The sequence below is a fragment of the Dermacentor silvarum genome, chromosome 1 (genome assembly GCF_013339745.2).
Source record: "Dermacentor silvarum isolate Dsil-2018 chromosome 1, BIME_Dsil_1.4, whole genome shotgun sequence".
NCBI classification, from domain to species: Eukaryota; Metazoa; Arthropoda; class Arachnida; order Ixodida; family Ixodidae; genus Dermacentor; species Dermacentor silvarum.
The window spans coordinates 220,395,325-220,410,603 of NC_051154.1; the positions used below are offsets into that span (position 1 = coordinate 220,395,325).

Sequence of the window (15,279 nt, forward strand, 5' to 3'; positions counted from 1 at the left end):
TCGACTAATCAACAAAAATTCACTAATTAGGTATTTAACTAAGTAACTGATGGCCCATATTGCAATTCACAAATCGTAGCCGGGGAGCGGAGTACGCAAGGCGGATGCACTTGCAAATAATTCTCAGGATGACAGCAGTTTCGTTATATTAATTCTCGAACTTTGCGGAGAATTGCATTGGCGTTCCAATTAATTTTGTGCTTCAATGCATAAAGCGACGTTTTGTTAAGCAACTAAATGGAACTCCAATGCATTTCTCCGCAAAGTTCGGGAATTAACATCTGGAAATTGGTATCATCCCGAGAATTCGTTCCAAGTGGATCCGCCTTGCGAACTCCACGCCTTCAATTAGTAAATTGCAATATGGGCCATTAGGTAATTAGTTAAAAACATAATTAGTGAATTTTTGTGAAATATTCGATTCTGAATTTAAATTTCTTGTGCAAGTAATGTCCGCCTCTTCGAGTAGACCAGCTCATCAACTAGAATAATTGTGCTATCTGCCACAGGCAACTTTTAGGAATTTTTGAAAGTGTTCGCTGAAACTCCCTGTATATATTTGGGTGTGTGTGTACTGGGTGTTCATATAGACAACATAAATTGTTTTATAAAAACGCTGTAGGCGCAGCGAACGTGGCGTTGTTGCAGATGAGTTCCTAGGCGAGGTGGAGATTCTTTTCCGGTAATAACGTGAGCTTCAGAAGACCAATTAACAAAAAATATAATAATTACCCTTTTATTAGTGCCTTAGGGGCAGTTGTTTAAATGGCGATTTTGAAGGCAGATTTTATTGCACCCCCATTTTTTTTTAAATCGGGACAATCGTATCTAGTTTGAGATTTTCATCATCGAATTTAAACGCCATGTCCAGGCGATACGGAAACCCGGCGCCGCGGGAGCGCAGAAAAGGCGGCCCCGCTGTCATACCAGGCCGAAACGCCCCGTGACGAGAAGCGCGAGGAAGTTTGAAACCGAACGACTCGGCCAATCGCGGCAGCTAATGATACGGCATGCTGTGCCTGGCAACCATGTGCGACTGAGTGCCGGGTCAGGATTTGCCGCGACATGCTATCATTCAAGCTTAGCCTCACACTTCTTTACGGGGCGTTGCCGTCCGACGCGCAGCGGGACACGCTCCGTCTCGATATCTCCTCAATTGAGTTTTAGAGTTCGATGATGAATATATAGAATTAAATTAAGAGCGATTGTCAATGTGACTACCTCCAAATTTCCAATTTAGACAACAATAGAATGCGGAGTAATTGTTACTTGGTCTCGTACTGCGGTCGGAGCTTGGGCCTAATTTTTTGCCCCAAGGCCGTGACTAATTTTTTGCCCCAAGGCCGTGTTAAATATTTTTCCCAGCCATACTCTAAAATAAAAAAGGAGAAAAGCGGACGCGGCAGCTTAATCACTGATTATAATGGATGTGGCTGAATGTTAGCTTAATCATTGATTATAATGGCTGTGGCTAAATATCAGCTTAATCACTGATTATAATGGCTATGGCTAAATACTAGCTAAATCACTGATTACAATGGCTGTGGCTAAATATTATCTTAATGACTGATTAGAATGGCAGTGGCTAAATAAAAAATTAAAATATGGGGTTTTACGTGCCAAAAGCACGATCTGATTATGAGGCACGCCGTAGTGGGGGACTCCGGAAACTTGGACCACCTGGGGTTCTTTAACGTGCACGTAAATAATAGTACACGGGTGTTTTCGCATTTCGACCCCATCGAAATGCGGCCGCCGTGGCCGGGATTAATATACTTAAATTAAGGTGCACGTAAAAGAACCCCAGGTGGTGACAACTGAACGGGGTGGCTCGATCGTAATCGTGTCGTGATTTTCCACGTGAAACTCCAGATTTGTTTATTTAAAATAACAAAGTAGCTGTGTCCTTCGGATTTCTTCTAGGGGTGTAAGCAAAATGATATTATTTTCGAACCGGATTTCCCATAAAAAGAAGGATGCGGTTACCTTATATTTGAAACCTGCATGTATTGCTATTCCGAACTGTACGTCCGCTCAACTGAGCAACTTGTAAACTATAAACGCCTACTTTTAGCTATGCGGTGCACTATCATAACGACGATACTGAAGCAATTAAAGGAACGACATGCCTCTTTTAGATATGTATCCAGATTTATGTGTTCGTTAAATGAGATAAGTGTGGTACCACATGCACTACTCAGTTTTATTGGGATGCAAACATGTTGAGACTGTCCAAAAAATAAGTTTCCTTTCCTGAATCGAGTTGGCAGATTTACAGGCTGCCCCAAAATGGTGCGTTTGTATAGAATGACAACTAGGAAGTTCTTAAGTAGAAGTTATCAGCTCCCGTGCGTTAATTCGGTCAGGAACTGGGGAGCCTCTGCGCAAGCGCCGCGACCCTCCAGCAGCAGAATAGTGCATCCGTTACTCGCCATCGAGACTTCAAAGTGCTATTATGCCTTATACACTCGAACAGAAACGATTCACGACTATTGGATAATGTTTATTAGTGAATTCTCGAATCGAATACGAACTGAATAACAAGAAAATAATAATACCATTCAATTAGACACATGTTGCTACTTCATTCCACCGGCTGGCATGTTAAAGGAGAGCGCCAGACCGGCCACGGAGATTACATTGGTCATTACTAACCAGTCTCGCCAATTCAGTCTGAGTACATAAGTATATATTGAGTGTATCCATTCTCCCCAACACTGTAGTTCATATTAACGTCCAATCATTGACGCGATTCATTCTTTACGAAAGCCCATTGGTGCGCCTGGGGCTGGTTCCATCTATAGAGTTTACTAGAATTGTAGTACATTCTAGTTCCAACGGTGACAAGGCCACCAGCCACAAGCTGTCGCTCGAAGCTGCCGTGCGCGCTCCCTAGGGTGGGCCTCTTCTCTGGAGAATTGTTGGTGGTACACAATTAACACAGCCGTATATAGTTGAACGCTGCGAGTCGTTGCTCGATCCCTTGCACGGGGCCCTGCTGGCGCTCTCTGAATAAACCATTGTCCTCCCAGGCAAGTGACATCGGGAATATCTCTGAAACCATCAGCGATAGAGTCACGCAACAACACGAACCCCGAATACCACCGCGGCCTGGCCATTGCCGTCGCCAGCCCGGAGTCACGTTCGTCTGAAGTGACCGCACGTGCGTCCATCGGGCTCGTTCATGAAAAGCGGTGAGCTTCGCGTCATTTTATTCGAAATGCCGAAGGTTTGCTCACTCCTACTTTGTTATACTGTCGCCGTTAGACCTTACCTGCATTGAGGCGTGCTCTGATAGCTTATATAGCAGTACTTACGGTACGAAGCTTAAGATCGAATCAGTGCACCGTGTTACCGGTTAACAACCACCTCCGAAAGAGCGATCGATGCTCAAATAGCAGCAAAGGTGCAATAACCGCTCATACGCTTTCCTGTAGATGCGGCGGATTTCACGGCACCAGCATGCAGACATGTATGATGGTGCCGTGTTTGTTACTGCAAACACGTTTATACCGGTCGAGAGCTTCACTTTTTCAATTCGTGCATATAAAGTACCAGATAATCGTTGTGTTATATATATGTATGTCGTGAATATGTCTATGTACCTTTTGATGTACCGAGAAGTTTAGTCACCCGCTTCTCCTCTTCGTGCCACGCAGTATTAACCTGGTATATTTCACTATCATGTCGTTTGCCTCTATTAATGTCCCTGCTTTTTAATATTCACCAACATGAAGCGGGCGTGAAACAACATGATACCAATAATTTCTTCTTACGTAGCTTCATGTTGCAGATCGGTGGCTACTGTATGAAAGTTGCGTGCTACTTTTAAAAATGCAGCATTGAAGACAACAGTTCACTGGGCTTAAATTACAATTGGTACCGGTCGACAAGAGTCATGGGCGCACAAAAGCAAATAACGAAATTTAAGAAATGTACTGTACGAATTTTCTGCAACAAAAACATGGCGTCCGCGCAAGGAACGTGCACTCGCTAAGAGACGACGCACTGCACAATGACAGCAAAATTGATGACGTGGTGTGGTATAATCCGTGCCCCAAATTCATATACGTGGCAGAAGGGTATGAATATAAATTTGCAGTTCAAATGAAGCACAATTCTCAGAGCATATATACGCAATCGGTCTCAGTGCCCGCAGTGAAAGAGCGTGGAAAATCCCGCGTGGCGCGTCTGCGCCCCAGTGGTGATAGTGATGATGATGATTTATTGGCGTCCCTTTTGAAACGGGGCGGTGACGAAAATTCAGTTCGTTCGCAGCGCCCTCGCACAATTTTTCGTCACGCGTAGCACACACTAGTGACACGGCGCCTGAGCGGCAGAGCGCCGTCCGGCCCACTCAACCTTATTCAAGTACGAGTAGAGTGTACTAGATACACTTGCGCTCTAATGCAGCAGCGCGCTGGCTGCCGTCCGCTGGGTGCCGTTAGCAGAACCTCGCCTCTAGGGGCGTGGCTATTCGCTGGCTGCAGCTTTCCTGTTTCGGTTTCGCGTGTTCCGATGCCACAGTTCTTCGGGTTATGGCATTTTTCCACATGCAAAGGTCGACATGGCCTGTACAGAGAGCTCGCTTCAATTTCCCGATTATAATGAGCCTACTAATAATCAGATTTAAATTATTATTTGTTAATTATCGACTAATCAGCAGGTATCACCCGTCACCTCGTGGATCGCCACCACTGACAGCATGTATCGGAAGCAACCATCTTTTTATATTAAAACGGCTATTTCTAAATATTAGTTAAACTGTTCGTAGAAACATCTTGTATATGAAACTACCATGACTACGTACGACTACTGCTATTTATGATTATGGCTATAAAACACCTACAGTTACAATCGGCGTAAAACAAAAAGTAGGCCAGTCCAGCCGGCGCAAAAAGTAACGCTACCATTTTCCGAAAATAAACCATTTTTCTTCTTTCTGGGGTTTTACGTGCCAAAACCAGTTCTGATTAAGAGGCACGCCGTAGTGGAGGGCTCCGGATTAATTTTGACCACCTGGGGTTCTTTAACGTGGACTACAACGCAAGCACACGGGCGTTTTTGCATTTCGCCTGGATCGAATCCTGGCCGCGGCGGCCGGGATTCGATCCCGCCATCTTGTGCTCAGCAGCACAACGCCTTAGCTGACTGAGCCACCCTGGCGGGTGAATATAAACCAAAGCCTATGTGAAGACAGCAAATTAAAAGATTTCGTTTGGTTTTACTTAGGAAGGCACACACGTGTTGATCATTTTTAAGTTTTACGGAATTTTTAAAAATACTGTAGAGCACCTACAACTGCCGCAACAATCAGCGCCAAAAGAAAGCAGGTAGTACAATTGCCACAACGAGAAACTATACCACGCGGAAAGAATGCAGGCCACTACAGTTTCCACAAAAGGTAACTATATCATACAGTTTGTGTAGAAAGAAAGTAAACCGCTACAGTTGCCGCAAGAAGTATTATACCACACAGTCGGCCATACCATACAGTCGGTGCAGAAATAAAGCCGACCACTAGAGTTGCCGCAACAAGTAAGTGTACCATACAGTCGATCGTACGTACATATAGTCGGTGCAGAACGAAAACAGATACCTACAGTCATTACAGTAATTAAGACTGATTACATTGCTTATGCAAAATCAAGATTAGTAAGGGCAATGAAGAGCAGTTCGCATTACATTCATCATCAGCATATATTTATGTCCACTGCTGGACGAAGGCATCTCGCTGCAATCTCCAATTACCCCTGTCTTGCGCTAGCTGATTCCAACTTTCCTAACTTCATTACCCCACGTAGTTTTCTGTCGTCCTCGCCAGTACGTGCTTCCCTTCTCTTGGTATCCCTTACATTACATTACATTACTTAACCCTAATTCAGTATAATTCTGAGCGAAGAAACCGAGCAAACGTCGCCATCATTCCACTAGACGCGTTCGGATACCTCAGAGACGTATGTGTGCAAGATGAGTGACTGCAAAGAGAGAGAGAGAGAAACGGGGTGGGAAAGGCAGGAAGGTTAACCCGTAAAGAATGTTTACGGACTAGCTGACAAGTCCCGGTAGGGAGTTCCTGCAGTAATTTTTTAACAGCGACATGTCGCCACGTCAAGAGACAGCTGTCGACGTTGAAGAAAGGAAACGCACGCGCGCGGACGCTACGCGCGTTTGACGAGCAGATGAGAGTGCCTACATGCATGAAGGTGCGGTATAGTCCGGCGTTGTAGAGCAACCTGAAAAACTCCCGATACAGCTTTCTGTTGCTCAATACGTGCTACATAAAAGTGTTTTTCGGAGCGTGAGAGAAGCCCGCGAATACAAGAAATTTTTCCGCGCGACTGGCCGCTCGAGGCACTTTGCGATTATTCGCGGGATTCTTTCACCCTCGGAAAAGCACTTTTTTTGTAAAACATTTTCTCTCATTTCGATGGTGGAAGAAAGCAGAATAGACAACTTAGGGTTAACTGGAATTTTATACTACATTTTGACAGTAGCAGAAATATCCACCTGTTAATGAGACGAGCTGGTGAATTTAGAGCGGATGAAAACTTTTTTGCTAATAAAAATCGGAGTGACAAAGAGTGGCAAAAAAGGACAGGAAAGCCCCGCGAGAAACCACTGATATTCCACTGAGAACCACGGCCAATCCCCCCTCGTTGATACATCTTGAAGGCGTGAACAACAGCATCCTCTGATCTCTACTTAGTCCAGGGGCGGTATTCTGTAAGAGTCCAATTAGTGGACTGTCGATTTCGGCTGTCGCTGATTGGCTGCTGCTTCACGTGCAGGAAGGATACTGGCTGGCACCTTCCCTCACGTGAAGCAGCAGCCAACCAGCGACAGCCGAAATGGACAGTCCACTGATTGGACTCTTACAGAATACCGCCCCAGATCAGTGCTTGAAACCGCATTTTTTCCCGTGGGTGCCGTGTTTTCAACACATTAGAACGTCTCTCTGGAGAATGACGTCAGAGTAAATTTTTTTTAATCCGAGAGTCAGTTTCGACTTTCAGCGGTGAGTTGATGAGCTTTGGGTGTGTTCTCCCTCTGACTCCTCTTAAGGCAACTTGAAAGGAAATGTAACAAAGGAAAATCCCTGCGAAGGCAAAATCAGATACCAAAGGGAGCAAAGAGCGTCAACTTTGGCGACTTCATGTAACAAGGATACAGCGATTTAATGTTGATGTAAAACATAGAAAAAAAAAACTATATTCGCAGTTCAACGTACGTTCACGGTTGACTTCAGTAACTATGGCAACGCTGTTCTACAAAATAAATTGAACAGTCTTGAAGTTTTTACCCCAAAATATTCTGATATAATAATAGAATAATTATAAAAATTGACACCTATCTTACCTCAATTTAATGCTACAGATAGACCCATTCCGCGCATATGCACGTCTCGAGTCGTAAAGTTCGGGAGTTAACCAAATCATGACAAAAAATAGCGTAGCTTGCGTGGGAGGCGCAATGCTAGGGAGACAGCAGAGCTGATGGGCATCTAGCTAGGCCTGGCTTTTGGGCTAGGCCTAGATATTTGCGCTCATCATCGGTGGTCTCCTTCCGCCGCCGCGCCCATTCCCGTTTCTGTTCAAGCCGTTGTTCTTGGTAGGCACGCTGTTCCTATTCAGACCGTACAACACGCGGCCTACCCATTTCGCAGTCAGAGCAGAACTGAGAAAAGGAGTCTACCTAGACCATGACGTCAGGAGTCAGAAGACACTCAGATTGGTAGGTACTACCATAGTATTGGGGGAATATTGCACTACTTTAAATGCGCGGGATGGCGTACACTTGTATCGAACGTAGACATGGCCGACGCGGGTCAACGTGTAGTATCTGTTCTGATCAACTTAATATCTGATATGGGTTGCATTTGGACCCAAGATATTAAACTTATTTTTGCAAGTTGGCGGAGTGCTTGAAGCCCGCTTAACTTTTGCCTCGGGTCGGCCCGGCATCGCACTAACTTCGGGATCGGCCCACGCGGATCGAAGTCTACGGCTTCCATCCAGTGGAAACTAGCCATATGCAGCTTCGCTGTAAAAGCCAGAGAAAATGTGTTTTTTGCTGCAGCGAGTAATACTCAGGGTTCCTTTATTTTCTGCTCTGAAAGCACAGTTTGCACGAATCGAAGAGGAGCAGGACGAGTCATACTGTCGAGCTGAACCCACAGGTACTTTTGTTGTGGTGAAACCTTAGGACTGAGAACTTTCGCCTCGTCGAGCCACCGGCAATGAAGACTTTTGAAAAATATACGGAGTGATCATTTGTAAGTTTTATGGAATATTTAAATATCGGCCTTTGCAAGATAGCATAATTCTTGCCCTTGAGCGGCATTATTAGAAGAGGCGGACAGTAATAATCCGAGAAATCGAAACACATATTTACTAGTGGACAAAAATTCACTAAATAACTTCTGAATTAATTACTTTCCGGTACATATTGCAATTACCGAATTGTAGCGGTGAGTTTGCAAGACGTATCCACTTGAAATGAACTTCCAGGGTGACACTTGTTTCGACATAATATTACCCAAAGTCTGGAACGAAATACATGGTCGTTCCAGTTACTTTTGGACTCCAGTGCATAAAAGCGCGTTTGGTTAAAAAAGGTAGGCGAAACGACAGTGCATTTTTACGGTGAGTTTGATGGCGCATATCTCCAAAGAGGCTTCATCTTAGAATTTCAGTCCAACTGGACACGCCTTGCAAACCCACCGGCTACAATTTGTAAATTCCAATAAGTGCCGCAATGTAATCAATTCAGAAGATAATTAGAGAATTTTTGTTATTTAGTTGAATATGTATTTAGTTTTATCGCGGAGTTAATGTCTGCCTCTTTGATAATCAAACTCAAAGACTGGAATTATGTTATCTGCAATAGGCTATTTTTAAAAATTGCATAAAACCTAAATTATATATCCAGTATACAGTATATTGCGTGTCATAACATGATTGTCAGGCCGCCGCCTGTTCATATAAGTTCGAAACGCCACTAAAACACGATCCCCACACATTTATAAAACTGGTTTCTGGCAGTTGTCGTTTACTAATCATTTCGTAGACAATGTCTTCTTAGCCGACTTCAGATGCATTGGTCGTATCTGGGGTCTGGGTATCTTGTAACCATTTCTAAAACGGCCCGGTCGGTTAGCTAAATTGTAGATGCATGAATGTGACAATGATATTAAAGATACCTCGTCATTCCGAGAATACGCAGGGATAGTCAGCAACAAAGGATATGATAAAACACGAGTAGCAGTAGCCATAAAGGAGATGGGATGTGAGTCTCTGTCGCTGTCGCCTTCTGCCGCGCCGCCGCCAATAAAAAAAACTGCTTGGCACTCGCACATATATGCGAAAACGGAATACCAAACGCCATCCGGCGCACGTCATGTGCTCGACCTGTGCATGTGTCTTCAATGACGACATGGTAGCTCTCTCCGCCTTTGCACCTGGGCTTTCTCCACTAGTCTCCTACTCCCCCTCCTCCATACATCCTCTTACCCTCTGTGCCTGTAGAGTAAGAAACCACCACATCATCCAAAGTGAGTCAAGTAGCTAAAGAAAGCTGCCGCTTTAAATGACACAGAGTTTTGGTATAGCAGTAGTCATGATGAACAGACAACTGCATCAGTATCCGACCGCAGCGAGAGAAAAGAGGCTGTGTCAAAGTGCAGGCTGTAGTGAGCAGACTCCTCCAAAGTATGTAGCAAACAGCTAATACTAAGGAGCAACGATGGTAGTCAGCCACCAAATTCAGAGCTAACCGGCGGCAGCGGCCACAGAATAAAGACACACTCAACTAGTCTGCACAATAGGGCACGGCAAAGATGAAAGATGCTCTTCCGCAATTGTTCACTAAAGATAAGGCAAATGATTACCTCAGCGTTGTCGCTGATCGGGTGTACCAATGTCCCAAGCGATGTCCTGAAACAGGTGAAAATATGTACTCACGAATGCAATGAGTTAATCGCAGCCATTTTCTTAATGAGCACGTACATTTTATGAGAGGTCGCGTAATTTAATAATCACGGTTTACTAACCTATACTCACAACGTAACCATGGCTTTTCTAGGGAAGCAGTATTTTATTCGGAATGCGCCTTCAGAATGGATAAGTGTCATACTGAACGGCTATTGCCTTTGTTTGTAAAGAGTGAAATACCTGTTCCAAGGAACTGTCAACAAGCCGAGTGAGGTATAACAACGCGTCCTACTACAAATACTTATGCTTACTCTTTGGTCAGCATGAGTACACTTAACCACAATGTAAATATTGGTTTGCATACGACCGCGTAGAGCAGAAAATATTACCACGGCGTCAACAATAATGAACAATTTTTATTTCGATGGGAAAATGCTATAACAAAAACGTTTTTTTTTAATTTACACACATAAAAAGCCTCCGTAGCGCTAGCTGTGTGCGCCCCGAAGAGCAGGAGACTGCGGAGACTGCGGTGCAGTCTCCTGCGGTGCGGTGCGGCGACCCACAATCCCCGAAGAGGGGCGCGTACATGCAGCTGTATGTGGGTTCGTCCAAGGCCTTGTCAGAGTCCAGCAAGATGACTCGAAGAAGATGCGTGGCAAGTTGAGGCCAACTGCAAGCTGCCGTACTTGCAAACCATAAGGAAGTTCTGTGCCCTGAGTTAGCCAAGAAGACCTCGCACATTGCGTCGGACGCGCCTGTTCTTGTCAACGACGCTGATGGGTCACCACGACTGTCACTGCTTGGGGGAACCCATCGGTGCCAGCGCAGCGACGCGGCAGCCGTGGACGCCTCGTCCTGTACCTGCTGCTTGAAAACGAAGAGCACCGAGTGCAACGCGGAATTTCACTGTGGCCTCTGGCTGGCAGTTCATCACCAGACCACATCCGAGGGGCAACCGTTGCTTGTCTGCCACTTGCACGCGACTCCTCCTCGGGGGTTCTGTGCATCCTGCTTGACGCTTCGTTCCTGGCACGATGGACGATGAGGCTGGACGGGATTTGGCATGTACAGACGACACCCAGATGGTCGCGCAGCAGTAGGCGACCCGGGAACACAGCGACGGAGCCGGCCATTGCTGCATTGTTACAAATTGCGTTATTATACATCGTTCCGCAACGCCCTCGCTTATTTCTCTTGAGGACAAATTTGATACTGCACATCTGCGACATGTGTCGTTCCTGAGAGTTTACATGCGCGATTTATTATTCATCGCATATACAGTGCCGTTTTTATAAACATATTTGAGAAAACCGAAAAGTCTCATCGTTCTCTCATAGAAAAGTCTTACAGTTCTATCTGGACAGCAGTTTTAAAAACTGATGAAATTAACACACATTAGGAAGACAACGTTCAATGCAGCCAAGGAAATTATGTGGGGAATGGACTGTTATTTACTGTTAATGGAAACTAATATATATGCAATACTTAATGTTCTTTGTAAAACAAAAGGTCAATTCAATTGGAAGAACAAAGAAACGATAGTCCTTTCCTGCACTTTTTTTTTCCTGTTTCTCTTAGAAATACAGAGTTCATCTTAATTTTATACCTTTATCATAATTTATTCGGCATTTTCAAGTTAGGAATTAACTGGTGATCTCCGCTGTGCTTCATTGTCTGTAGCCTTCGTATGGCTAATACGTCTGTCTGTAGCCTTCGTATGGCTAGCACGCTTTTGATACATAAAGCATAGAGAAAGGAATTCAACAAGAGGGGACACTCGCATAGGGCCCAGCGGCCGAATTGACTGCAGCGTGCCAAGCGGTCGGTGTCAATCACATACATCACTTCCGGTTTCGGTTTTGAGCGCGCGTATTTTGAACGCAAGCTAGCACGCCGGCTGCGCCCCCCCCCCCCCACCCCTTCTTTTTTTTTGCCCTTTGTGCAGAATCGTTTATTATTTAGTAAAAATGATTGCGAACGATCTCGTAAAGTTCCATCGAATCTGTGTCACGTGCAATTTCACAAAGTAGACGCAAGACCTTTTGTGCAATGAGGAAATATTTATTTTGGTCTATATAAAAGCTCGTTCCGCGCTTTTTGTGCATTCATCCAACGTTGTGACACCAGCAGGTAAAGCAGTAGTTCCTGTATGAAGCTCCACCGGATGGAACCAGCTGAAAAAAAACTAAATTACGAGCATGTTACTTTTACAAGCACGTAACAGCATGTTACAAGCATGAGTCATTTTGGTATTTAGACATGGGAATACTGCGTCTAGAGGCGAAACGTGCGAAAGCGGTGAATGGGCGGCATTAAAAACAAAAGTAATTCGCTTTTACATACATGGCGTAGAAAATACCCGACTCATCCCAAACATATATGAAAACATCTGATTTCCAAGCGTTCCCCCATTTCCGGGCATTATTTCCTGCACTTTGGCAGCCCAAATACACGAGCGACTTCGCGTTTCCAAAACTAGGCCTCATGTGACGCGACGGTACGCTACATACACAGAGACGGACGCAACAGGCACTCAAGACAAATGCGTGGGTGCAATGCCTTTTTTCAGTCCTTTAGAAGACGTAATTTGCGAATTACAAGTTTTTGATATGTTCGTCGTTCGCGCGTTCTGCCGGCGCCAGCAGCACACCCCATGTTATCACTCTTGGCAATCGCCCATCGCGTTTTCAACAGGCGTGAGTACCGAAAGAAGGTATATGTTGTTGCGGAGCCACAAAAAAACGTCACAGATTTGTCCCTCTAAGATTCATTACACGCCAAACTAACTTTATCACCACGGCCGAGCTGCTTATCGCTAACTGCGTCACAGCGCGCTGTGCGGCCAGCGTGCCTCAAAAGTACCCCAGAAAGTAACGAAATTACTTTTCAGTAATGTCTGGCGTCAGAGAAAGCGGCACAAACTTCTCCTAGCAAGATGCACTAGACTACACACCACGGCTGAGTTCTCGCTAACTGCGACACGGCGCCCTGTGCGGCCAGTGTGACTCAAAAACCGAAATAAGTTACAATAGTTCCATAGGATGCGTAGGAAACATGTCTCAGCACGATTCATTAACTCAAATTAACTGCGCCAGGATGGCCGAGCTGTTTTTCGCTAACTGCGTCTTAAGTGTCGGTCCCGTGCCGTAAGCCTAATTGCGTCGTAGACTGTGAAACAAGATTTCTCACCTTGCCGTAGTCCAATAGTGCAGTGGTGTCTTGTCCCAGTGCAGAAGGAACGCAAGAATACGCGGAGAGCCCAATAAACCAGGTTACACTTTAAAAAGAAAAAAAGGAGACAGACGGGTCGCCGCGCGCGAGCGCTCAAACGCGCGCGCAGCCATCCTCGCTGGCTTCGGGGGAGTGTCTGGCAGATGACGCATGTATCTGGCGAGTCATTAACCTGTGGCTAGGTAAGGCAAGGAAAATAACTCCCAAAGCTTAAGTTCATTTATATGCAAAACGTTTTAGTTTTCGCGGCAAAGAATTAAAACAATAAATCAATGCCTGTTAACTTAAGTTCACTTTTTTTTCGATGCTCGCGGCAGCTAACGTTCGGTGTCAAAAGTATAGCGTGACGTATGGTGACGTGTTTCCTGTTGCCAGTTTTTGCCGAGTGTCCCCTCTTGTTGAATTTCTTTCTCTATACATAAAGAGTATCACCGCCATTGCTCACGATCTTACATGCCGTATTGAACTCGCTGAACCTTTCTCGCTATAGATTAAAGCTTCCAGCACTTGCAGGGGGCAGCCATATCTTGTTCTGGGGACTGCGGGAACACGCTGATATTTATCCCTCTGGCTCGTCCGCCTGTTCTCGCAGTCCCCAGAACAAGATATGGTTGCCCCCTACAAGCGCTGAAGATTCTGGTCATAGGTTCATAGCTGAAGGTTTATAGCTGGGCAAAGCCGAAACGTAGCCTGGAGGGAATCGGTGATGACAGAAACAAGAATATTGTTACGTGTGGAAAGACACACACGAAAGAGGCTATTTACAATATATTTACACTGGAATCAAACCGCCAGGCCGACACCTTGCTCGCGCCAAAAGCCCAGACACACTTCATCGTCTTTCTCGCGGCGGCTCGTCTCTTGGGCATCTCTAGATGATATCACTACCCCCCCCCCCCCCGGCGGCAAAAGCGCCGTCAAGGTGCTGTTAAATATCCAAGGCGCTTGGATAGGTGTAGGGTTTGAGTCGGGCGACGTGGACAATATCACTGGTTGTCACAGCGGAGGACGTAGTGGGCGTGACTAGAATGATTTCATAGGTGACGTCGGTCACTTGGCGGAGCACGCGATATGGGCCTGTGTAACAGGAGAGCAGTTTTTCAGAAAGGCCAACTTTACGCGATGGTGACCAAAGCAACACGAGGGCGCCGGGCGCACAATGCACATCACCGTGACGGAGGTCATAGCGTTGCTTCTGTTTGTCTTGAGACAGTCGCAGACGAGCACGCGCAAGTTGGCGAGCATGGACAGCACGGGCGATTGCATCACGGGCATACGCGCTAGTTGAAGCTGTAGTGGACGGAAGCACAGTGTCTAGTGGTAGCGTCGGCTTTTTTTTTTTTCAACTTCAACTTCAATTTTATTTCGCATTTTTCCTCCCTTTCTTACAAAGAAGAAAAAAAAGACAAAGAGAAAAAAAATGCAGGGCAAGGAACAAAAAGCTGCATAAAAGCAGCTTGACGGGATTCCTTCCCCTTTCCTTGGCATCAGTTACAGCATATAGTAAATACAAAAATGGCTTACAGAAGTTCAAAACATATTCACATCTATAAAATACAAACATCAATATTCAAGAAGTATAATGTACTCGCACATATGTAAGGCTCTTTATGCACAAATGTAGATACACGCTAAGATTTACGCTATACAGGTTTTATTGTGAAATATCGGCATTATCCAGTGGTACACACACAAAAAATAAGCGGAACAAAAGGGAATATAGAAAGGTTCGAGACATTGTAAACAAGATTGCAAATGTGGTTTTTATAAAACTTTACCATTATTCATTAAATTTGTTTTCAATGTATTTCTTGTAATCGTGTTCAGCTCAGTATGAGAAGCATATAACAAGTTTAGTATTCTTGGCACTTGGTTCTGCAATCGCTTCAAACCATAATTGGTTCTTGAGAAAGGCAATACCCACTGATTCCGGGTTCTAAATTCATACAACACTACCGTTGATTCCGTTAGGTTGCACAAATTTCTGAAAACCGTATTGTTAGACCAAAAATATTTTTTAATTTTCAAGACAAGGTTATATTCGTAAAAGTGTTCAATAGGCAACACATTAAGAGCGCGAAATATTTCGAATGTATGTGCATCAAATGGAGCA

At 44.9% G+C, this 15,279-nt stretch overlaps 1 long non-coding RNA gene and 1 pseudogene across 1 annotated transcript; one reads left to right on the forward strand and one right to left on the reverse strand.

Moving 5' to 3' along the window:
• Positions 1-7,814: 7,814 nt before the first annotated feature.
• Positions 7,815-7,994, forward strand: LOC119437834 (U2 spliceosomal RNA; annotated as a pseudogene).
• Positions 7,995-11,975: 3,981 nt separating this feature from the next.
• On the reverse strand, positions 11,976-13,279 carry LOC125942074 (uncharacterized). The gene is made up of 2 exons (XR_007464771.1): positions 13,125-13,279; positions 11,976-12,109 (listed from the first exon to the last, which is right to left on the reverse strand). It is a non-coding gene; the product is annotated as an uncharacterized LOC125942074 (long non-coding RNA).
• Between the last annotated feature and the right edge of the window lie 2,000 nt (positions 13,280-15,279).